Here is a 21,422-nt window from a genome sequence, read left to right as displayed (position 1 = left end):
TTTTATATAGAGAATGGGCTTTGTTTGCCATTCACTCTAAGAATTTTTCTATATGGCATAATAAAGCTGAAGTTCTTAGATTTTAGTTCAGAAAGCCGTATCTTTTGAACCTAGGCCTCTGGGTTTGTTCACATAAGTCAATATACAGCATTAATAATTGCTGTATATGACTTGAGGGAAAAATCCAAATTAAATAAAGAAGGCTTTCATGAGGTTGTGAATAAACAGATTTAGGTTATAGTAGTAGGATTCTTTAGGGATTTTCAGGGGTAGAGATGAATACAAGATACCCTTCTCATTTGCAGGCGTTTGAGAAATCTCTTAAAATAGAGAAACACAGGAATATTTGTTTTCCAGCACAAAATAATTCAAAGACCTGCCCATGTTTCTTGCCAAAGCTTTGTTCTTTTCAAGTCCCATCCAACCCTACACAAATTTTTTTTCTGATTATATCAGAAGAAAACCTCAGTGGCTGCTTGCTGTTAACACACCTCCCTTTAAACATTTCTTAGTTTCCTAATGAGTCTTTCATTTAACTATATCATAATATAACCCTAGTTTACTGCACTTTATATCTGCTCCCCTCCTCCCTCAGCAGTAGTAGTGCTGCCTCCAGTAAAAAGGGGCAGGGGATGGGGGATGGAAATAATCTGTTCACTGCATGGTAGCTTGCTGTGTTACAGGGTAAATAGGGGTGTGTGGTTTTTTTCTATCTAATTTTTTGTTTTGAAAAATCTAAAACAAATGTATTAGTACAAAGGACAACCAAAAAACCCTTTACTTAGGTTAACTAATTGCTAACATTTTGCCACATTTGATTTATCTTTCTTTAGAAATGCATATTTACACTAGGGGGTAGGGCAGATATCATGATCCTTTATCTCTAAATATATCAGTATTCTCCTAAGTGTAAGGGGGATATTCTTCTTCATAGCCACAATACCGTTATCGTGCCTTAGAAATTTAACAGTGATTCCATAATGTCATCTAATATAGAGTCCATATTTAAATTTTGCCTTTGATCAGCTAGCTGATAAACAAATCATGTCAAAACTTAGTGGCTTAAAACAACCACAGTTTATTAGTGCTCATAATTCCATGGGCCAGTTAGGTGGTTCTTCTAATGTGGATTAGGCTCAGCTGATCATCTGGGCTCCTTTATACCTCTGGAGTCAGCTGCTGGACTGACGAGGAGCTGGCTGGTCTAAGTCGGCCTCAGTTTGGATGGCTTTTCTTTGCTCCAGAGGGGTCTCTCATCCTCCAGCAATCTAGAACAGGCTTGTTTCCATGCTTATGGGCAGGCTCTAAGAGAGTGGAAAAGTGCAAAGCGTTTTAAGGCCTAGGCTTGGAATTGGCACAGCATCACTTCCACAATCTTTTGGTCAAAGCAAGTCACACGCTCCTCTTGATGGAAATAACTGCAAAGTCATATTGCTCAAGGGCATGGATACAGGGGCATGAACAATCACAGCCATGTTTGCAATCTGTCATACCCCTGTTGTCCAAATACTGTTAATAATAATGTTAATGTTATAATGTTAATCATTATAACTGTCGGTTTGTTTTTAATCCAGCATCCAAACAAGGTTACACATTAAATTTAGTTGTTATGCCTCTTTTGTCTCTTTAAATCTATAGGAGTCTCCCCCCTTATTTGTGTTTTATGATATTTTTAAGATTCCAGGTCTGTTTTCTTAACAATATCTCATGATCTGAATTTGTATAATTATTTCTGCATGATTATATACAGATTAAATATTTTGGGCAAGAATTCTAAAGCTGAGGTTGTATGTTTCCCGTTTCATCACAAAAGGAGGCACATAATGTCAGTTTGTCCAGATCATTAGTGATGCTAAGTGGAATCACTGGCTAAAATTAGGGAGCTGCCAGATTTTGCAGTCATGAAGGTGCCATTTCCTAGAGAAAGATTTGTGGGTTTTTTTGTTTTTGTTTTTTGTTTTTATTTTTTTTTTGGAGATGGAGTCTTGCTCTATCACCCAGGCTGGAGTGCAGTGGTGCGATCTTGCCTCACTGCAACCTCCGCCTCCCGGGTTCAAGCAATTCTCCTGCCTCAGCCTCCCAAGTAGTTGGGACTACAGGCGTGCACTGCTACGCCCGGCTAATTTTTTGTATTTTTTTTTTGTAGAGACGGTGTTTCACCGTGTTGCCCAGGATGGTCTTGAACTCCTTAGCTCAGGCAATCTACCCACCTTGGCCTCCCAGAGTGCTAGGATTATAGGCATGAGCCACTGCACCTGGCCTAGATTTGTTTTAAGTGTGGACATTTGGTGTTAGCCTTCTTCCAATCACATCAACGTATATTTGTTAGATACTTATTGTATATCTAGTCTGATTTAGTGCTATGGGGATCTAAAAGAATGGTAAGGAATGTTCCCTGTCTGGAGGAATATATAATTTTCTTGAGTTACTCTTTTAAAAACTGAACAAATAGGAGAGGAGTGGTGATTCTAAGTTAAAAACTCTGTCTCTACTAAAAATACCAAGAAAATATTTTTCTTTTTTTGAGACAGAGCCTTACTCTCTTGCCCAGGCTGGAGTGCAGTGCTCCCTGCACCTCCGCCTCCCAGGTTCAAGTGATTCTCCTGCCTCAGCCTCCTGAGTAGCTGGGATTACAGGCATGTGCCACCACACCTGGCTAATTTTTATATTTTTACTAGAAACAGAGTTTCACCATGTTGGCCATGCTGGTCTCACACTCCTGGCCTGAAGCGAAATCTACCCAGCTCAGCCTCCCAAAGTGCTGGGATTATAGCCATGAGCCACCTCACCCTGCCTAGGTTAAACATTTTTTTTTTTAATGTTTTAAAGTTAAAGAGTTTATAAAAACCTTTAAAAAAAAAAAAAAAAAAAAAAAAAAAGCTTAATGAAGTTCACAAACTGAACACATTAGGGTAACCAGTACCCAGATTAAGAAACAGAACATAACCAACATCTCTATAAGACTGATTTTTCTGCGGCCAATTAAGCCTTCTGAGTTCCTTTCCTCCTTGGGGCCTGGTGTGCAATAGCTGCAAACAGCAGCTTCCTTGGTAGTGTATGCAGCCTGTTTCTTGTATGGGTTGTTCTAAGGGACCTTGGAGACAGGCCTTTCTAATGTATGTTTATGTCTCTGACCTTGTACTGTCCCCAGTGTAGGCTCCAAACAGTGGAGGTGCCTTTGGAAAGCCTCAAGGAGCCTTGGCCAGGGTTCATACTGGCCAAGTCATCATGTCTATGCACACCAGGCTACAGAACCAGGAGCATGTGATTGAGGCCCGCCGCAGGGCCAAGTTCAAGTTCTTTGGCTACCAGAAGATCGACATCTGAAAGAAGTGGGGCTTTATGAAGTTCGATGCAGATGATTTTTTTTTTTTTTTTTTTTTTTTTTTTTTGAGACAGAGTTTCACTCTGTCTCTCAGGCTGGAGTACAGTGGTGTGATCTCAGCTCACTGCAACCTCCACTTCCCAGGTTCAAGCAATCCTCCTGCCTCAGGCTCCCGAGTAGCTGGGACTACAGGCACCTGCCACCATGCCCAGCTAATTTTTGTATTTTTTTGGTAGAGACGGGGTTTCACCATGCTGGCCACGGTGGTCTCGAACTCCTGGCCTCAAGTCATTCACCCACCTCGGCCTCCCAAAGTACTGGGAATAAAGGCGTAAGTCACTGCACCTGACCAGGGCAGATGAATTTGAAGACATGGTGGCTCTGGGATGAGAAGTGGCTCATCCCAGATGGCTGTGGGGTCAAATACATTCCTCTAGGCCAGTGGTATGCCCTGCTTTCATGAGGGCTTCCACTGTGCTGCTCCCTCCTACTGCCCACCAATAAATCCTACTTCCTGTCCAGAAAAAAAGGATACTGATTTTTAACTGTATAGAACTTATATCCAAAATGGTGGTTGTCGTTTTCAATACCAAGTTATGAGCGATTCAAAAAAATCAATATTATTTTAAGTTCAAAATGATGTTATTCAATTTGATCACTCTCTGTACTGTATTCAGGCTTGATTCAGAGTAACTTTTCACCATGTCCATTTGTCAAAATCTCTTTTCTTTCATTTCTGTCTTAGAGCAGAAGGTGACTTCTTTCCCAAGGGTAGCTATCCCCTCTTGACGTGCTGGAGTCTGGTCATCCTGTTTCTTTCCTGCATCTTCTGCATCTATCTTCTGTCTTCAGCTTTTCCTTTTCTTTTGGCTCTTGCTCCTTACCTTATACTCTCTATAACAGTCTTGCTGCTTCTCCTCATTAGACTACTTACTTTTCGTTCCCTTTCCCTCCTTTTATTGCTAAACTTCTTTTTTTTTTTTTGAGTCGGAGTCTCGCTCTGTCGCCCAGGCTGGAGTGCAGTGGCCGGATCTCGCTCACTGCAAGCTCCGCCTCCTGGGTCTACGCCATTCTCCTGCCTCAGCCTCCCGAGTAGCTGGGACTACAGGCGCCCGCCACCTCGCCCGGCTAGTTTTTTGTATTTTTTTTTGGTAGAGACGGGGTTTCACCGTGTTAGCCAGGCTGGTCTCGATCTCCTGACCTCGTGATCTGCCCGTCTCGGCCTCCCAAAGTGCTGGGATTACAGGCTTGAGCCACCGCGCCCGGCCTTATTGCTAAACTTCTTAAAAGAGTGCCTCATCTTCCTGTTTAACCCATTCATCCAGTTGCCCTTTGAAACTTGGTTTATTTCCCCACAGTTCCAGAGAAGTCCTTTGACAAACTCCTACTTATTAAGTCGGCCATTTTTTCAGCCTTTATTCTTTTAGATTTCTGCTTCCTTTGGAAGTCTTACTCATCTTTTCTTTGAGACTGCCTCCTTCCTCAGCTTCCATTGTTGTGTGCTCTTGTTTCTCTGCCTACTGCTCGGAGCTCTCCCCTAAGAGTTTTGACTTCCCCAGGCTGGAGTACAGTGGCGTGATCTTGGCTCACTGAAGCCTCAACATTCCAGGCTTAAGTGATCCTCCCACCTCAGCCTCCCAAGTGCTGGGACCACAGACACACGCCACCACACCTGACTAATTTTTGTATTTTTTGTAGAGATGGGGTTTTGCCATGTTGCCCAGGCTGGTCTTGAACTCCTGAGCTCAAGGTATCTGCCCGCCTTGGCATCCTAATGTGCTGGGACTACAGTCGTGAGTCATGAGCGCTTAGCTGAGAATGGCATTTCTTAGGACTTTTTATCATGGACTAAGTGTTGTTAAGTTGGCAGTTTATTTGCAGTTTGAAGATTGTGGTGTTAATGGCAAACTCTCAATTAAATTGATGTACATTTTCTGTAACCCTAGTTTCTTGATGTTGTGCCTGGCAGGAACTCAATAAATGTTCTTTGGAATCATTCATTCATTCAGTTATTTATTTATATGTTTAATAAATATTTACTAAATGACTAGTTGGTGAATTGAATTGTTTGTTAATTCGACAGTAGGTAACTTTTTTTCAACTTATCTAAATATGGTTTTCTTTATCTTTTTGTTTCAACTTTGTTGAATTTGGTTTTTCCTAATTTGGGCAATTACTAATTATATGATTCTTGGATAAGTTACTTTACCTTTAGAAATCAATTTTCTGGTTTTTATAACGGAATAATAATAGTGGCTACTTTCTGGGTTGTTGTAAGGATTGGATTTTTTAAAATGCACATAGTACATGCCTAGCATATAGTTATGGATCTGTAGTAATAGATGTTAGCTATTTTTCTTCTTCTTTTTTTTTTTTTTTTTTTTTGAGATGGAGTTTCTCTCTTCTCGCCCAGGCTGGAATGCGGTGGCGCGATCTTGGCTCACTGCAACCTCTGCCTCCCTGGTTCAAGTGATTCTACTGCCTTAGCCTCTCAAGTAGCTGGGATTACAGGCACCCGCCACCATGCCCGGCTAATTTTTGTATTTTTAGTAGAGACGGGGTTTCACCATGTTGGCCAGTCTGGTCTCGATCTCCCAACCTCAGGTGATCTGCCCACCTCGGCCTCCCAAAGTGCTGGGATTACAGGCGTCAGCCACTGTACCCAGCCTCATTATTATTCTTAATTGAATGTATCAGGCACAAGGCGTTGGTCCTCACAGTAAACATCTTGAGGAAGGCATTGCTTTCCCCGTATTTCAAAGAAATAAACTGAGATTCAGAGGATTTAAATAATTTGCCAGAGGACACAGCGCTAATCAATTGCAGATATGTGATATCCAATTCCATAGCTTATGCCTTTCACTTATACCAAAAAGCCTTTCAACATCTTGTTTGACACTTAGAAATGAACTAGGAGTCACTTTATAGTGACTAAAATTAGCTAACATTGTTCTCATTTGCCTTCTGAGAGGTAGGACATACCAAGGGAGTTCTGCCCTGTTGGAGTACCTCCAGTCCTGAAGGTTAGATTAATTAAGATTTTATCTTTAAACCACAGAATTCCAGAGTTTAGGAGGATTTTATGTAGCATTTTCCCTATTCAATTACTGAATTCTCTCTCTAACCCTGTAGACAAGGGGTCATCTGTTTTTTTCTTTAACACTTCCAATGACAGAAAAGTCACCCTCTCCCACTCCCAAGACAGGTCATTTCACTCTGTGAGACAGCCCTTTCTTACGTCAGACTGAATTCCTTTCCTATGTCTGTCTTCCACACATTGGTTCCAGTTTGGCAGTGATGGCCACATGAAGTAAGTGGAACCCCTGTTTCCTAAGGCAGCCTTTCAGATTCTTGCACTTTATTCTCTATCATAACCCCTAAACACTTATTTTCACCAGAGTAGCAGCTTCAGGCCTTTAATTCCTAGCTTCCCCTTGAATAAACAACTGGGGTCCACTTTTTTTTTTCTTCTTAGTGTGATATAGTTGGTTATCTCACGAGCATTTTGCTTCTCCTCCAGTCTCTGTTAATACGTGGTACCACCCTCTACCCAGTTGTTCAAGCTAGAAACCTAGGAGTTTGTTCCCTTCACCATTCACATGCCATTCATCAGCAAGTATTTTCATTATTTTTTTAAAAATTCATTCGGCTGGGTGCAGTGGCTCACGCCTGTAATCCCAGCACTTTGGGAGGCCAAGGCAGGTGGATTACATAAGGTCAAGAGTTCGAGACTAGCCTGGCCAACATGGCGAAACTCTGTCTCTACTAAAAATACAAAAATTAGCCAAGCATGATGGTGGGCGCCTGTAATCCCATCTACTAGGGAGACTGAGGCAGGAGAATTGCTTGAACCCTGGAGGCAGAGGTTGCAGTGAGCCGAGATCACACCACTGTACTCCAGCCTGGGTGACAGAGCAAGGCTTGCTCTAAAAAAAAAAAAAAAAAAAAAAAAATCATTTGTCTTTTTATTTTTTTACATTGTAATTAAATTTCAAAATTTTTATTTTTGTTTTTAAAAAAAAACAGTTTCACCTCAAGTATTTTCTTTCTCATTCCCAAATGTAAAATCCACTCCCCTACCATTATCGTGGTCCAGGCCACCGTTCTCTCTCCCTCATTCCTGAGTCTTGCCCACTCCCTACACTCACTTCTCCACACAGCAACCAGAATTATCTCTTTAAAGCGCAAATCAGATTACACTATTTCCCTGATTAAAACTCTTCTTTGATCTCCCATTGCCCTTTGAACAAAATTCAAAGTGTTTTCCATGGTCAACAAGGCCCTGTGTCATCTCAACCGTTCTTTTTTCCCTGCTGCTCACCCAGCCTTGGTCCCTGTTCTCCTTTATGTTCCTTGGACACGCCAAGCCTTTTCCAGTAGCCAACCCTTGCACTTCTTCTATCTATTGCCTGCGCTCTTTTCCTAGCTTTGCAAATGCCTGGCTCATTCTCATCTTTCAGGTCTCAGCTCACATCTCACTTTCTCAGAGAAGCCTGACCCCATCACTCCTCTAAGGCCCCATCTCATCATTCTGTAATTATCTATCTGCATTGTCATCTATCCTCACAAGAACATTAGTTCTTTGGTGACTGGACCTACCTTACGTTAACAGTTGTATCCTCTGTAAGTGTCCCAGTAGCTGGCTCATAGATGGTGCTCAATAATTATCTGAGGAATAAATGAATGGCCTCATAATTGACTGAAAGGGTGTTGGAATCACATTAAAAATGAATTTGAGGCTGGGCGTGGTGGCTCATCCCTGTAATCCTAGCACTTTGGGAGGCTGAGGCTGGCAGATAGCTTGAGGTCAGCAGTTCGAGACCAGCCTGGCCAACATAATAAAACCCTGTCTCCATTAAAAATACAAACATTACCTGGGTGTGGTGGCACCTGCCTGTATTCCCGGCTACTGGAGAGGCTGAAGCAGGAGAATTGTGTGAACCTGGGAGGTGGAGGTTGCAGTGAGCCGAGATCGCACCACTGCACTCCAGCCTGGGAGACGGAGTGAGACTCCATCTCAAAAAAAAAAAAAAAAAAAGAATTTGAACCTGAGCTTTGCCACTTCCTGTGTGACTTTGGGCAAATTATGCTATCTCTCCGGGCTTTAGTTGCCTCATCTGAATAATAGCAATTCTATCTACCTTACAGAATGTAGTGCAGGTCAATTAAGACATTGACTGTGAATGTACCCACCACAGTACCTGATACATATTAGGTATTCAGTCTACCACCAGTCAAAGCCTGGCACTTAATTCTAAACATGCATAGAAGAGTTCTATCAAGTTTTAGCCTCATTAATGGAACTGTTTGTGTGTTGTGCCTGTGTGTGTGTGATCCATAAGATGCCTGTGACTTCCCTCAAGTAACACTTGCCTGGCTGGGAAGACGGTTCTAACCCAGGGTGTCAGCTGTTGCACTGAATGATACTCAATCTGATTACCCAGAGGTGCCAGGCACAGAGCCTTCACTGGAGAGCTGAACACAGACCCTAAAATCTAAATTATCAAACCGAACGTCATGTGGCCCAGTCTGGTTGTCAAGATAGATGCTGTGTCTAGACAGTCATCTCCCTTGGGAAATCACAGTTGCTCAAAGAGGAGGCACGTGGTCTCCTGTTAAGAATACAAAACAGGCCTGTGAGCTGTTGAGGAAGAGGTTGCTGCTTGAGGTTGCATGGGCCTATGGAGCAGGGCCCGGGGAAAGAAGCTATCTGCTTCTATACTCACGTGAGTCTCTGGATCATGGTGGTGGCGTTCTCCTTCACTCATGTCGGGACAGCAGAGTCCGTGGTACATGGGAAGGTGGAAACATAGCTATCAGCTTTCCCAGAGCAAGTGATTCTGTGCCTCCACTGAAGAGTGCTGGGAGGAATTGAAAGGCAAGTCTGGAATGTGCATTACCTGCTGGGGAGGGGAGCAGAAATCTCCCTGCAACTTGCCTGCTTGGCATGATGATCTAGATGGCTCCCTTCTGAAGGCTGTTAGGGTGAGTGTTTTAAGGTGAGCACTCTGGAATTAGACAGACCAGGGTTCCAATCCTGGTGATGCAGTGACCTTGATCAAGTTATTGAATGTCTAAGCCATAGTTTGCTCATTACTAAATGGAGGTAATAACGACCTGTATCTTATCTAGTTGCCGTGAGGATTAGGTGATACAGTGCATGTAAAAATATTAGCTTAGTGCCTGGCACATAGCCAGTGTTCAGTAAATGGTCATTCTTTTTATTAGTCAGGACAGGTCAGGATTTTGAGTTTAGTATTTCTTTTTCTTTTTTTCTTTTCTTTTTCTTTTTTTCTGCTCTCCGCTAACAAAAAGTTTGATACTTCTGATGAGCCTCACCCACACTGAACTTTCCAATCTCTTTCCCCTCTTGCTAACTGTGTTCCTTGGACAAGTTACAGAACCTCTCTGAGTCAGTGTTCTTATCTGTTACATGCAGTTTACAGTTCCCATCTCACAGTGAGGATGAAATGAGATCAGAGCACCTGATACATAGTAAGTGCTCAAAATACTTATTTCCTCCTGTCTTGGTTCTTAAGTATCTGAAATACGGCCCCTTTAAGCTTGTTAAGATTCCTCGCTAGCCTTGTATGCAGCTGTGGGCAGAGAGCTTTGGCAGAAGGAAAGACTTCTTGTTTTTTTTTAAATGACTGTTTCATAATCTGTTGGCTCAAATCTGCTGCTGCCACACCCTGTGCCTCTCAGGGTCCCTGGGCCCTATTGCAGTTATCATGTGCCTCACCTTTAACCTAAATGACCCTGGGAATGGCTGCTATGGAAGGATTTACTGAACGCAAAATGGATTTTCTTCCCTGCTCTTTGGGGCAAAGCTGGCTCAGAGATTCTTAGCTGCAGGGGGAGGGGCTGGCAGGCCTGAACTGCAATTGGACTTAGCAGCCAGGGGTTTTCTGGTTTTCATTAAAATTCTCTGGCTGTCTTTCGGGATAGCTCCATTGGATATGACTGTGCACTGGAGCCGGTTGTGCTGTTCTCTCAGCTATACACACCCATCAAATCACAGTGCCCCTGAGGACGAGAGAAAATTGAAGGTAGGGAATAGCCTGACTGAGGGGTCTTGCTGAGCAACCTTTGTGGCAAGGGGCCTCCATTTATAACTGCAGAGCTTGAGTTTTGCAAAGTCTTAAATACAGATGGGGAGGCAGACATGGCTGAGCTGGGAATGGGTTGCAGAGAGAATCCTGTTACAGCTTGCTTTTGAGACTGGACTTGCTCTTGAGGACAGATGGAGGTTTCCTGGCAGCTGTTGGGGGTCCCCAAGTGTTATATTAATGAAAATGGCCTGATCTGATTATTCTTTTTTGTTTTTGTTTGTTTTTTCATTTGATCTGATCATTCTTTGGAGGTACTTGAGACCCTCATATGCCCAAGGGGGTTGGGGTTGGGTGATGCAGTTTTCTGAGGGTGACAGGCTGAATTAAAGAGGATTGAGATTTTTATTTATTTATTATTGTTTTCTTAATTCCTAATGTGTTAGCAGAGGATTCAGTTTTGAATGTTAATTTCTGGTGGCTGAAGGAATCTCACTTGAGACTGAAACTTGAGCTTGCAAACCTAGGTTCAAATCATGGCTCTGCTGTTAACTTGCTTTATGACCTTGGGCAAGTTACTTTCCTGGATCTCAACTTCACAGTGTGGTTGTAGGGATTAAATGAGATAAATTATGTAAAGCTCTTGGCATATCGAGTGTTCTGAACAAATGAGAGATGTTATTGGAAATTGGCCTATATTTGACCTGTCACTCCAGCTTGCCAAGATATATTCTAATTCTGTCATGTAAAACATCTGTTCCGCATCCCTCCCAGCTTTGTGTCATTTAAGAACTTAAGGCAGGCCAGGCTCAGTGGCTCACACGTTTAATCCCAGCACTTTGGGAAGCCAAGGTGGGCAGATCACCTGAGGTCAGGAGTTTGAGACCAGCCTGACCAACATGGTGAAACCCTATCTCTGCTAAAAATACAAAAATTAGATGGGTGTGGTGGCATGTGCCTGTAATCCTGGCTACTCTGGAGGCTGAGCAGGAGAATCACTTGAACCCGGGAAGCAGAGGTTGTAGTGAGCCGAGATCGCGCCATTGCACCCCAGCCTGAGCGACAGAGTGAGACTCTGTCTCAAAAAAAAAAAAAAGATTTTGAGGCAAACGTGTTCCCTAGGGCAAACTGAAACTCCTCTCCCTGGAAAAGTACATCAAAACCATATTATTATGTTCCCCAGTGAGATGTTTAAGATGTCGAGTATTTCATATTTAGGTAACTTAGAAAAGATGGATTTTTTCCTATCATTCTTGATAGATAGATTATGAGACAGCCATTTTAATTGATATTGGGTGTAAATGTTCCCTGATGTTACTTCCAAGAGAGCATGATCAAAGTTCCTATTTGCCTTTAGAGTAAACTCCTTGTCCAGTCTTTTCTCCTTTTACTCTACTCTTCAAACCCTGTGTTCTAGCTATGGTGGACTGCTTACATAAAAATAATTAATGCGAAATATACAATGGGTATGAAAGAATGTTTTAAATACGTATTTTCAGTTTAAAGATGAACATTAAAATTGTGGCCAGATGCAGTGTCACATGTTCGCAATTCCAGCTACTCAGGTGGCTGAGGTTGGAGGATTGCTTGAGGCCAGGAGTTCAAGACCAGCCTGGGCAAAATAGTGAGATGCTGTCTCAAAAAATAAAAGAAAGAAAATTGTGAATGTGCCATCCAATTTATTAGATGGGTCATTATTTGTATCCTAGAAGCTGTTTGTCCACTCTCTGCCCTGAAATCATACCACCTTTTCTCCTCACCAGACATAATGATTATCCTGGCTTTTATGTTCATCGTTCTCTTAAACTTTTCTGTACAATTTAACCACCTATGTTTGTATTACTAAAACAAAGGTTTTTTAAAAAACCAAAAAGCAAGCACAAACCAAGCAAGCTTTGTCACTGTTAGATCTAAACTCTGGGTCATAATATGGCTTTAGATTCCCAGGGGGTTTAAAAGGCTCTAATGGGGAAGTCAGTGGGCAAGGATGTGAGTGAATCTTAGGAAATAAGGATCACTACTATTGAGACATCTGACGGGGTTGTAGTGCGGGCACACACTGGACGTGTGGAATATGGTCACAGAGAGTAGATGGCTCTGTCTTTTCTACTTCCAGTCTCTCTTTGGCCTCCTTTCAGCTCTCAAGGAGTAGGTCAAAGCAGAACTCTTCTGTAGGATAAAGTGAATGTCACCAGCTAGCCCAAACAAATAGTGTGGAGATGAGCAGGTACTTCATCAGCATATGGTCAAGACAAATAGAGGCAGAAAGAACCTGGACCAAGTTTACCTATGCGTTTTTTGTCAGGTTAAAAAGAGAATACGCAGGCTGGGCCTGGTGGCTCTTGCCTGTAATCCCAGCACTTTGGGAGGCCAAGGCAGGCGGATCACCTGAGGTTGGGAGTTCGAGACCAGTCTGACCAACATGGAGAAACCCCCTCTCTCCTCAAAGTACAAAATTAGCCAGGTGTGGTGGCACATACCTATAATCTCAGCTACTCGGGAGGCTGAGGCAGGAGAATCACTTGAACCTGGGAGGCAGAGGTTGCAGTGTGCCGAGATTGTGCCATTGCAATCCAGCCTGGCCAACAAGAGCGTAACTCCATCTCAAAAAAAAAAAAAAAAAAAAAAAAAAACAACTGTGCAGCACCACTTATGGAATATTCTTACCCAAACATTGACTCTTAAAATCTCATTAAGCCTCTAGAGCTAACTTTAATATATTGGAAAGATGGGGGAAAGGATGACAAGTTGAATTACTCTCTAAGGAAACAAACAGAAAAATTTAGAATGTAGAACATTCTGTCAGACAACTGACTTGGCTTCTGCAACAAGTCAATGACATGAAAAAATAATAAAGTGACTTAAGAATTATAACCAGATGTCATGTGTGAACCTTGTTTTGATTCGGATAGTCTGTGTGTTAGTTTGCTAGTGCTGCCATAACAAAATACCACACACTGGGTGGCTTAAGCAACAGAAATTAATATTTGCACAGTTATGGAGGCTAGGAGTCCAAGATCAAGGTGCTGGCAGGATTGGTTTCCTCTGAGGCCTCTCTCCTTGGCTTGCAGATGGCTGCCCTCTTGCCACTTCCTTGCATGGTCATTTCTCTGTATATGCACACTCCCAGTGTCTGCTACATGTCCTATTCTCTTTCTATCAGGACACCAGTTAGATTGGATTAGGGCCCACCCTAAGGACCTCATTTTAATTTAATTACCTCTTTAACGGCTCTATCTCCAAATACATGAACAGTCACATTCTAAGGTACTAGGAATTAGGGTTTCAACATATGTATGAACTTGTGGGGGGACACAATGAACTTGTGGGGGGACACAATTAGGGCTTCAACATATATATGAACTTGTGGGGGGACACAATTTAGTTTAATTGCAAAGAGACTTTTTATTTTTTTTTTTGAGATGGAGTCTTGCTCTGTCGCCCAGGCTGAAGTGCAATGGCACGATCTCAGCTCTCTACAACCTCTGCCTCCTGGTTTCAAGCAATTCTCTTGCCTCAGCCTCCTGAGTAGCTGGGATTACAGGTGTGTGCCACCATGCTCAGCTAATTTTTGTATTTTTACTGGAGATAGGGTTTCACCATGTTCGCCAGGCTGGTCTCGAACTCCTGGCCTCAGGTGATCTGCGCACCTCGGCCTCCTAAAGTGCTGGGATTATAGGCATGAGCCACCACATGCAGTCAAAAAAAGACTTTTTGTTTTTTGAAACAGGGTCTCACTTTGTCACCCAGGCTGGAGTACGGTGGCATGAACACGGCTCACCGTAGCCTTGACCTCCTGAGCTCAAGCAATCCTCCCACCTCAACCTCCCAAGAAGCTGGGATTGCAGGCATATACCACCACACCCAACAAATTTTTTAAAAAAATTTTTTGAAGAGATGAGGTCTCACCAAGTTGCCCAGGCTGCTCTTGAACTCCTGGGCTCAAGCGATCCTCCTGCTTTGGCCTCCCAAAATGTTGGGATTATAGGCATGAGCCACCACACCTGGCATTGAAAAGACATTAAAAAAAATTTATTTTTAATGACTTTTGGGTTGCAAGTGGTTTTTGGTTACATGGATAAATTCTGCAGTGGTGAATTCTGAGATTTTAGTGCACTTGTCAACCAAACAATGTACACGTACCCAATATGTAGTCTTTTTTTTTTTTTTTGAAACGGAGTCTTGCTTTGTCACCCAGGCTGGAGTGCGTGGCGCTGTCTCGGCTCACTGCAAGCGCTGCCTGTCGGATTTACGCCATTCTCCTGCCTCAGCCTCCCGAGTAGCTGGGACTACAGGTGCCCACCACCACACCTAATTTTTTTTTATTTTTAGTAGAGACAGGGCTTCACTGTGTTAGCCAGGATGGTCTATCTCCTGACCTTGTGATCTGCCCGCTTCAGCCTCCCAAAGTGCTGAGATTACAGGTGTGAGCCACCGTGCCCGGCCCCCAATATATAGTCTTTTATCCCTCACTCCCCTTGCCCCTGTCCTTCCCCAGGTCCCAAATTTCATTATATTGCTCTGTATTGTTTCTGTGTCCTCATAGCTTAGTTCCAACTTAAGTGAGAAAATAAGGCATCTGGTTTTCCATTCCTGAGTTACTTCACTTAGAAGAATGGCTTCCAGCTCAATCCAAGTTTCTGCAAAAGACATTATTCTATTCCTTTTTATGGCGGAGTAGTATTCCGTGGTGGATATATACCACATTTTCTTTATCCACTCATTCGTTGATGGGCACTTAGTTTGGTTCCATATCTTTGCAGTTGTGAGGTGTGCTGCTACAAGTATGCATGTGGATGTGTGTAAAAAGACATTTTCGAGATGTTGGGGAAAATTTTATGGACTAGGTATTGGATGATATCAAGGAATTACTGTTACTTTTATTCAGGTGTGATAATAGTAGTATAATGTAAGAAGATGAATAATATACAGATGATTTCTGAGGTACACAGGGATAAAATGATATGATGTAGAATTTGTTTAAAAATATTTAAACAGCCTGGGTGCTGAGGTTCATACTTGTAATCCCAGCGCTGTGGGAGACTGAGGCAGGTGGTTTGCTGCATCCCAGAGGTTGAGGCTGCAGTGAGCCATGATGACACCACTGCACTCCAGCCTGGGCAACAGAGCGAGACCCTGTCTTAAAATAATAATAATAACAATAAATAATAATAATAATAATAATAAATATTTAAACAAAGAAAAAATAGGGGGGGAAGGGATAGATTAAGTTAACATGTCAAAATCTTGGTAATTGTTGAATTTTGGTGATGGATGTCAGGGGTCTACTTTTATGTATGTTTGAAAACTTTATAGTCATATATTTAAAATATTTGAACACAACACAAAAGAAGGTTTAAAGGCAGTAGGGTTGTTGATGGCTGTCTTCAATGTGTCTGTCTCTTGAGTTACACTTCTTTAGTCTGGTTGACTACTTCCTGTGGTAGTCATGTTGGGGTCCTGTTGGGGTCCTCTGTTGCTTGTCTTTGGACTAGATCTCTAGATGTTTCTTGTATACCACGTAGTGAAGGACATCCTCCAGGAGCTTTTTGTTGTTGTTGTTTTTGCGAAAGGTTCTCACTCAGTCGCCCAGGCTGGAGTGCGGTGATGTGAAACAGCTCACTGTAGCCTCAAACTCTTGGGCTCAAGTGATCCTGTCAAGCACCTGGGACCACAGGTGCATGCCTCCATGCCTGGCTAATTTTTTCACTTTTTGTAGAGATAGGGTCTCGCCATGTTGGCCAGGCTGCTCCCAAACTGCTGCGCTCAAGCAATCCTTCTGTCTTGGCCTCTCAAAGTAGGAGCTTCTTATAAAACGGTGCATGGAATATGAATTTCTGAGTCTTGTATACTTTAAAGTATCATTGTTCTATTCTCGTGCTTTATTGGTAGTTTATCTGGGTATTGCATTCTAAGTTGAAAATCATTTTCCTTCAGATTTTAAAGGCATTGCTTTATTGTCTTTATTGTTGCTGTAGAGAAGTTGGAAGGGTTCTGATTTCTGATTCTTTATATATAACCTATTTGTCTTTCCCTCCTCTCTGACAGTCTGTAAAATCTTCTCTTTGTCTGCAACTTTCTGAAATTTCACAGTGTGCTTGGTGTGCTGGGCCCTTTCAAGCTGGCAACCTGCATCCTTCAGTTCTCTGAAATTTTATTGAATTATATTGTTATGATTTTTCTTTTTTCTGTTCTTTCCTGGGAATTTCTTACTTGGATATAGGACCTCCTGTACTGAGCCTTTAGAATATTCTTAACTTCTCTCTGCTGTTTCCATATCTTTGTCTTTTGATTTTATTCTTTAGAAGATTGCGATTTTATCTTTCAATCCTTTCACTGAAGATTTTTAAAAATTTCTGCTATTATGTTGTCAATGTCTAAGAGCTCTTTTTGTTCTCTGTGTTTCCTTTATATAGCCTCCTATTTTTGTTTCATGGATGTAGTTTTATTTCAATTTGTGAGAATATTAATGGTATTTCTGTCCTTGCATATTATCTGTTTCCTTCAAGTCTCTTTGTTGTGTGTTTGCCGTGGTCTGTATCTTTAATAGAGGCTTTCCCAAGATGTCACTCTAAAATGTGATCCTTGACTGTGTTGCTCCTGATTAAGAGGAGGAGGAAAAAAAGCTGTCAAGACCTTAACATTATGCTAAGTGAAAGAAGTCACTCACAAAAGACCACACAGTGTAAGATTTCATGTATATGAAATGGCCAGAATGGACAAATCTATAGAGGCAAAAAAATAGATTAGTAGTTACTTGCGGGAGTCGGGGGAATGCAGTGACTACTAATGTGTGTAGGATTTTCGTTGGGGGAATGGAAAATGTTCTAAAATTGATTGTGGTGATGGTTGTATAACTCTGTGAATATGCTAAAAACCATTGAAATATACATTTTATTTTTCATGTAGTTCCTAGAGCAAAATTGTGTATTTTAAAAGCGTGAATTATATGCTATATGACATAAAGCTCTTTTTAAAAAGTACCATCAGGAAACTCTGAATACAGAATGGAGATAATTAGCTCTGAGCCTCACAGTAGGGTGATCTGGATGGGCTGTTTGTTGGGCTCCCCTGATGTTAGCATCTTCAGGTTTTCCCTTGGGTACATTCACCAGCAAAGAGTCTTTCACTCTTCTTCGGATGGTGGGGTTCTATCTGACTGTGCCTTGGTACTCAGAAGGAATGTGGGAACATTTGCACTCTACCTTCTGTAGACATAGTACCTTATCTATGATGTGTTTCCCCCTCAACCATGCTGGATACTGCCAGGCCAAAGACACTCTTACTTTTTATTATGGGGAATGCTAAAGATTACAAAAGTAGGGACGGCAATACAGTGAATCCCCATCTACCCATCATTCAGGTTCACTAGTTTTCAGTTGATGGATATTTTAGTTTGCTCTGTATCCCCCAATCCCCTTCCTCAGATTATTTCAAGCAAATACTGGATATTTCTGTTTTGCGCTCTGCAGAGACAAGCCTTTGGAGTTTTGTTAATGAGGAGGGGGAATTTAGGTATCTAACTCCTTGATTAGCCTTCTCTCTTGTGTTCCTTATTCTAGCATCCTATACACCTGCTCTAGGAGTACAAGGTACTGTCAGTTCCTGTACTTTTTAAGGATTCTGTGGTTTAAATCAGCTGAATTCTGGATTTTCTGAGTATGCTAAGTCCGTTACTACTTGTTCATCTGCTTCCCAAGCTTCCAAAATTTGACACCATTGTCTTCTCTTGTCTTCTCTGTACTTGTAAGGTTTTGTTAATAAGAAGAAAGCACTTTACTGAATTTTTGTGGGATTTTTGGAATAAGTGAAATTAGATGCAGTAGTTCAGTTTGACACCTTCTCCAGACTAGCTGCTCTTTTTTTCTTTTCAATCTTGTCCTATCCTATTGTTAGTTCATTTTTGCATTACTACAAAGAAATACTTGAAGCTGGGAAAATTATAAAGAAAAGAGATTTAATTGGCTCACAGTTTTACAGGCTTTACAGGAAGCATGGTGCTGGCATCTGCTTCTGGTGAAACCTCAGAAAGCTTACAGTCAGGATAGAAGGTGACCGGGAGCCAGAATGTTACATGCAAGAGTGGGAGCAAGAGAGAGTGAGGACAGAGGTGCCACACTCTTAACCAGATCTCACATGAACTACTGGAGCCAGAATTCACTCATCACCAAGGGGATGGTGCTAACCATTCATGAACACCTCACACCAGGCCCCACCTCCAACACTGAGGATTACATTGCAACATGAGATTTGAAGGGGACAGATATCCAAATCATATCACGTATCCTATTCTACTCAGCCCTATGGCCTTATTTTTTTTTTTTTAATGTGTGTATGTGTATCTATATCTATGTCCTTTTTTTTTTTTGAGACAGGGTCTTGCTGTGTAGCTTAGGTGGGAGGGCAGTGGCATGATCAGAGGTCACTGCAGCCTCAACCTCCCAGGCTCAAGTGATCCTCCCGTCTCAGTCTCCCTTGTACCTAGGGCTACAGGTGCACACCACCATGCCTGGCTTATTTTTTAATCTTTTTGAAGAGATGCGGGTCTCACTATGTTGCCTAGGCTGGTCTCAAACTCCTGGGCTCAAGCAGTCCCCCCACCTTGGCTTCCCAAAGTGCTGGGATTAATAGATGTGAGTCACCATGCCTGGCCTTGTATCTATATCTATATCATCTATCTATATCTATATCTATATCTCTCCATATATTGTATTTGCCTGGAAAACTCTTTTTCAATTCTTTAAGAATGAAGAGGAGTTTTTCCTTATTTTAACATACTTTCTTTTGACCTTAAGCCCAGGCAAAGGTTAGGAGTCCTGGCTGCTGTGTACTCCCCTCTTATTGTAGAAGTGTTTGCTTGCACTTTGCTGCATTACATTTTGTTTGCCTGTCTGCCCTGGCTTGTGAAGTAATGACTATACCTTATTTTTCTTTGTATCATGAGCACAGTGCCTCACTCCCAGTAAACATGTTAACTCTCAGACTGAATAATTCAGCATTGTAATTTCAGGAGTGGGGACAGATGAGCTGCAGTGCCCCTTTCCTTCTTGTCTTTTACAAGCACAACTGTTTGGTAAATATAAAGAAGCAAAACATGCCCTGTGGGCTTGTTGTTATGCAATGTTGTTCCCTTTGCTTTCAAGTCTGGTGTTGTTTACCCAGTCAGCAGGTTGCAGAGGGAGTGAGGGCAGCTATAAGAGTGTAAACATCCTAACAAAGAATGAATGGACTCAGTCAGAGATGTGTTGTTCCCTTTGCTTGATAAAAAGGCTTATGGTCTACACTGTGTTTCACAATGAGAAACTTCTTGGTTCTGCAGCATCTTCCATTGCTTTTTCTCTTCTGACAAAATGTCAGGAGAATTTTAAGAATTGCTGGTTGTGTTGTTAAAAAATCAGATATGAAGGTATTATCAATGTGAAGTCCTGGTAAAATGCAAATGGATAGCTTTGAAAGGGTAACATTTAACCTGTTGTTAAAGTGTGTTCTCCAAGCTGCTATACATCTAACTCCAGGGGAAAAGAAATAGGGAACTTACTAGTGTTCAAACAAACTTGGGATGCTGGGTTAAACAGAGTTATATAGGGTTCCCTACTTCAAGACACCTCAGAGCTTGAAAGATGCTATAACTCTCTCCTCCCAGGAGGAAAGAAATAGGGAATTAACTAGTAGTCAAACAAACTTGGGATGCTGGGTTCAACACAGTTAAGTAGGATTCCTTATTTCACGCTTGTTACTGTGCATTGCAGATCTCCTAGAGGGGTACATAGTAGGCAGCATTTTCTAAATTTACTTTACTTTTCATCTGAGTAACAGTAGCATTTCGGTGTTGTGTTTTATGGAACACACATAATTCTGGAAACAGCCTCTTAGCTTTAATCCATCCTTTGTGGTCTAGTTCAAATGCCACCTCCTCTAAGGCATTTCTGTCTACCCCCAGAGACGTACAACGTTTTTCTTCTTTGAATTTTACTGCCTTCACTTGTCTAATTGTCTCCTCACCCTTCCCCTACCCTATAAGAGGTCATACATTTTTTGTACGTGTTGTATCACTTTCCACTGCATCAGGGACATTGCCTTGCATAAAACTGCTCAAGAAATGTTTGCAGTACAGCACTGGTTCCTTAGTTGAGTCATCCTAGAGTCCAGAGGGCACTGGCAGGGTGGGGAAGCCTGAGGCAGATCTGGAGTTTGAGACCCTCACTATTTTGGCATGTAGATGGATGGGGAGCTTACTTGCTGTGTCGTTGCTGGAAACAGGGCCAGTGTAAGAGGCTGGTCCTGAAGGGCAGAATTGGAAAGCGAAAAACAAGAGATGCTGAGCATATAAATCAAATGTGCTGAAGGCCTATTGTATGCCTGTGGTAAGCTTTGAATACTTAATTAATGCCAGCCTTTCAAGTTGGTGATATTCTTCTGATTCTCTAGAGGAGAAAATGGGGCATCAGAAAGGCAAAGCAGAAATAAGTACTGGGGCTATAAAGATGAATAAAATCCAGTCCTTCCCCAAGAGGTCCCAGGATATGGAGTAAATAGTCTTATAAGTAAATAATTGTGAGCAGTTGGGTAACTGCACAGATCAAACTCTGTTGAGGTATTGTGGGAGAACCAAATAGGAGACTCTAACCTCTGTATGGGAGATGGGAGGGAAGGCATGGCAGGTGGTAAATCTAAGAAAGCTTTCAGAAGGAGAGTGATGCCTGAGCAAAGTGGAATAAGAATGCATGGGCTGAAGCATGGAGGTGAGACGTATCATGGGGAATTCACTGTTACTGGGCTATAAAATATGAGTTTGGTGAGAGTTGAGGCTGGCAAAGTTGAGAGGATATTATAAACAGGTTGAAGAGTTCTGGACTTGATTTTGAAGTGGGAAGCCATTGTAGGGTTTTCAGTAGAAGAGCAACGAGCCAGCATATGTTTTGGATATGTATTAGCCAAGGAGGAAGTGAATCTGAGCTGGGTAGGACCCAAGGCAGGGCCATCAGCTGGAACTCTCAGCACTGGTGCAGGGGAGATAGGATGAAGTCTGACCCAAGGCAGTAAAAGGA

General features: G+C 42.1%; 1 protein-coding gene and 1 non-coding gene across 25 annotated transcripts in view; both read left to right on the top strand.

Annotated features, from left to right (window-relative positions):
• The window catches only part of RAB30 (RAB30, member RAS oncogene family), a 95,809-nt gene that overhangs the window by 28,808 nt on the left and 45,579 nt on the right, over positions 1-21,422 (top strand). For 8 of the 24 annotated variants that reach the window (XM_074014906.1, XM_074014913.1, XM_074014914.1 and 5 more), the window contains exon 1: positions 10,278-10,374. The exons of 14 other annotated variants lie outside the window; for them this stretch is intronic. The gene's annotated coding sequence lies outside the window, so the exon portion shown is untranslated. Of the gene's footprint in view, positions 1-8,977; positions 9,311-10,277; positions 10,375-21,422 lie in introns of those variants that run through there. 2 more of the 24 variants (XM_074014918.1, XM_065528798.2) reach the window with 1 other exon arrangement.
• LOC123568926 (small nucleolar RNA SNORA70) lies at positions 2,973-3,107 on the top strand. The gene has a single exon (XR_006692477.1). It is a non-coding gene; the product is annotated as a small nucleolar RNA SNORA70 (small nucleolar RNA).

The sequence above is a fragment of the Macaca fascicularis genome, chromosome 14, assembly GCF_037993035.2.
Source record: "Macaca fascicularis isolate 582-1 chromosome 14, T2T-MFA8v1.1".
In the NCBI taxonomy this organism is placed as follows: Eukaryota; Metazoa; Chordata; class Mammalia; order Primates; family Cercopithecidae; genus Macaca; species Macaca fascicularis.
Note: the sequence above shows the minus strand (reverse complement) of the source record. Positions and strands in the feature narration are given on the sequence as shown.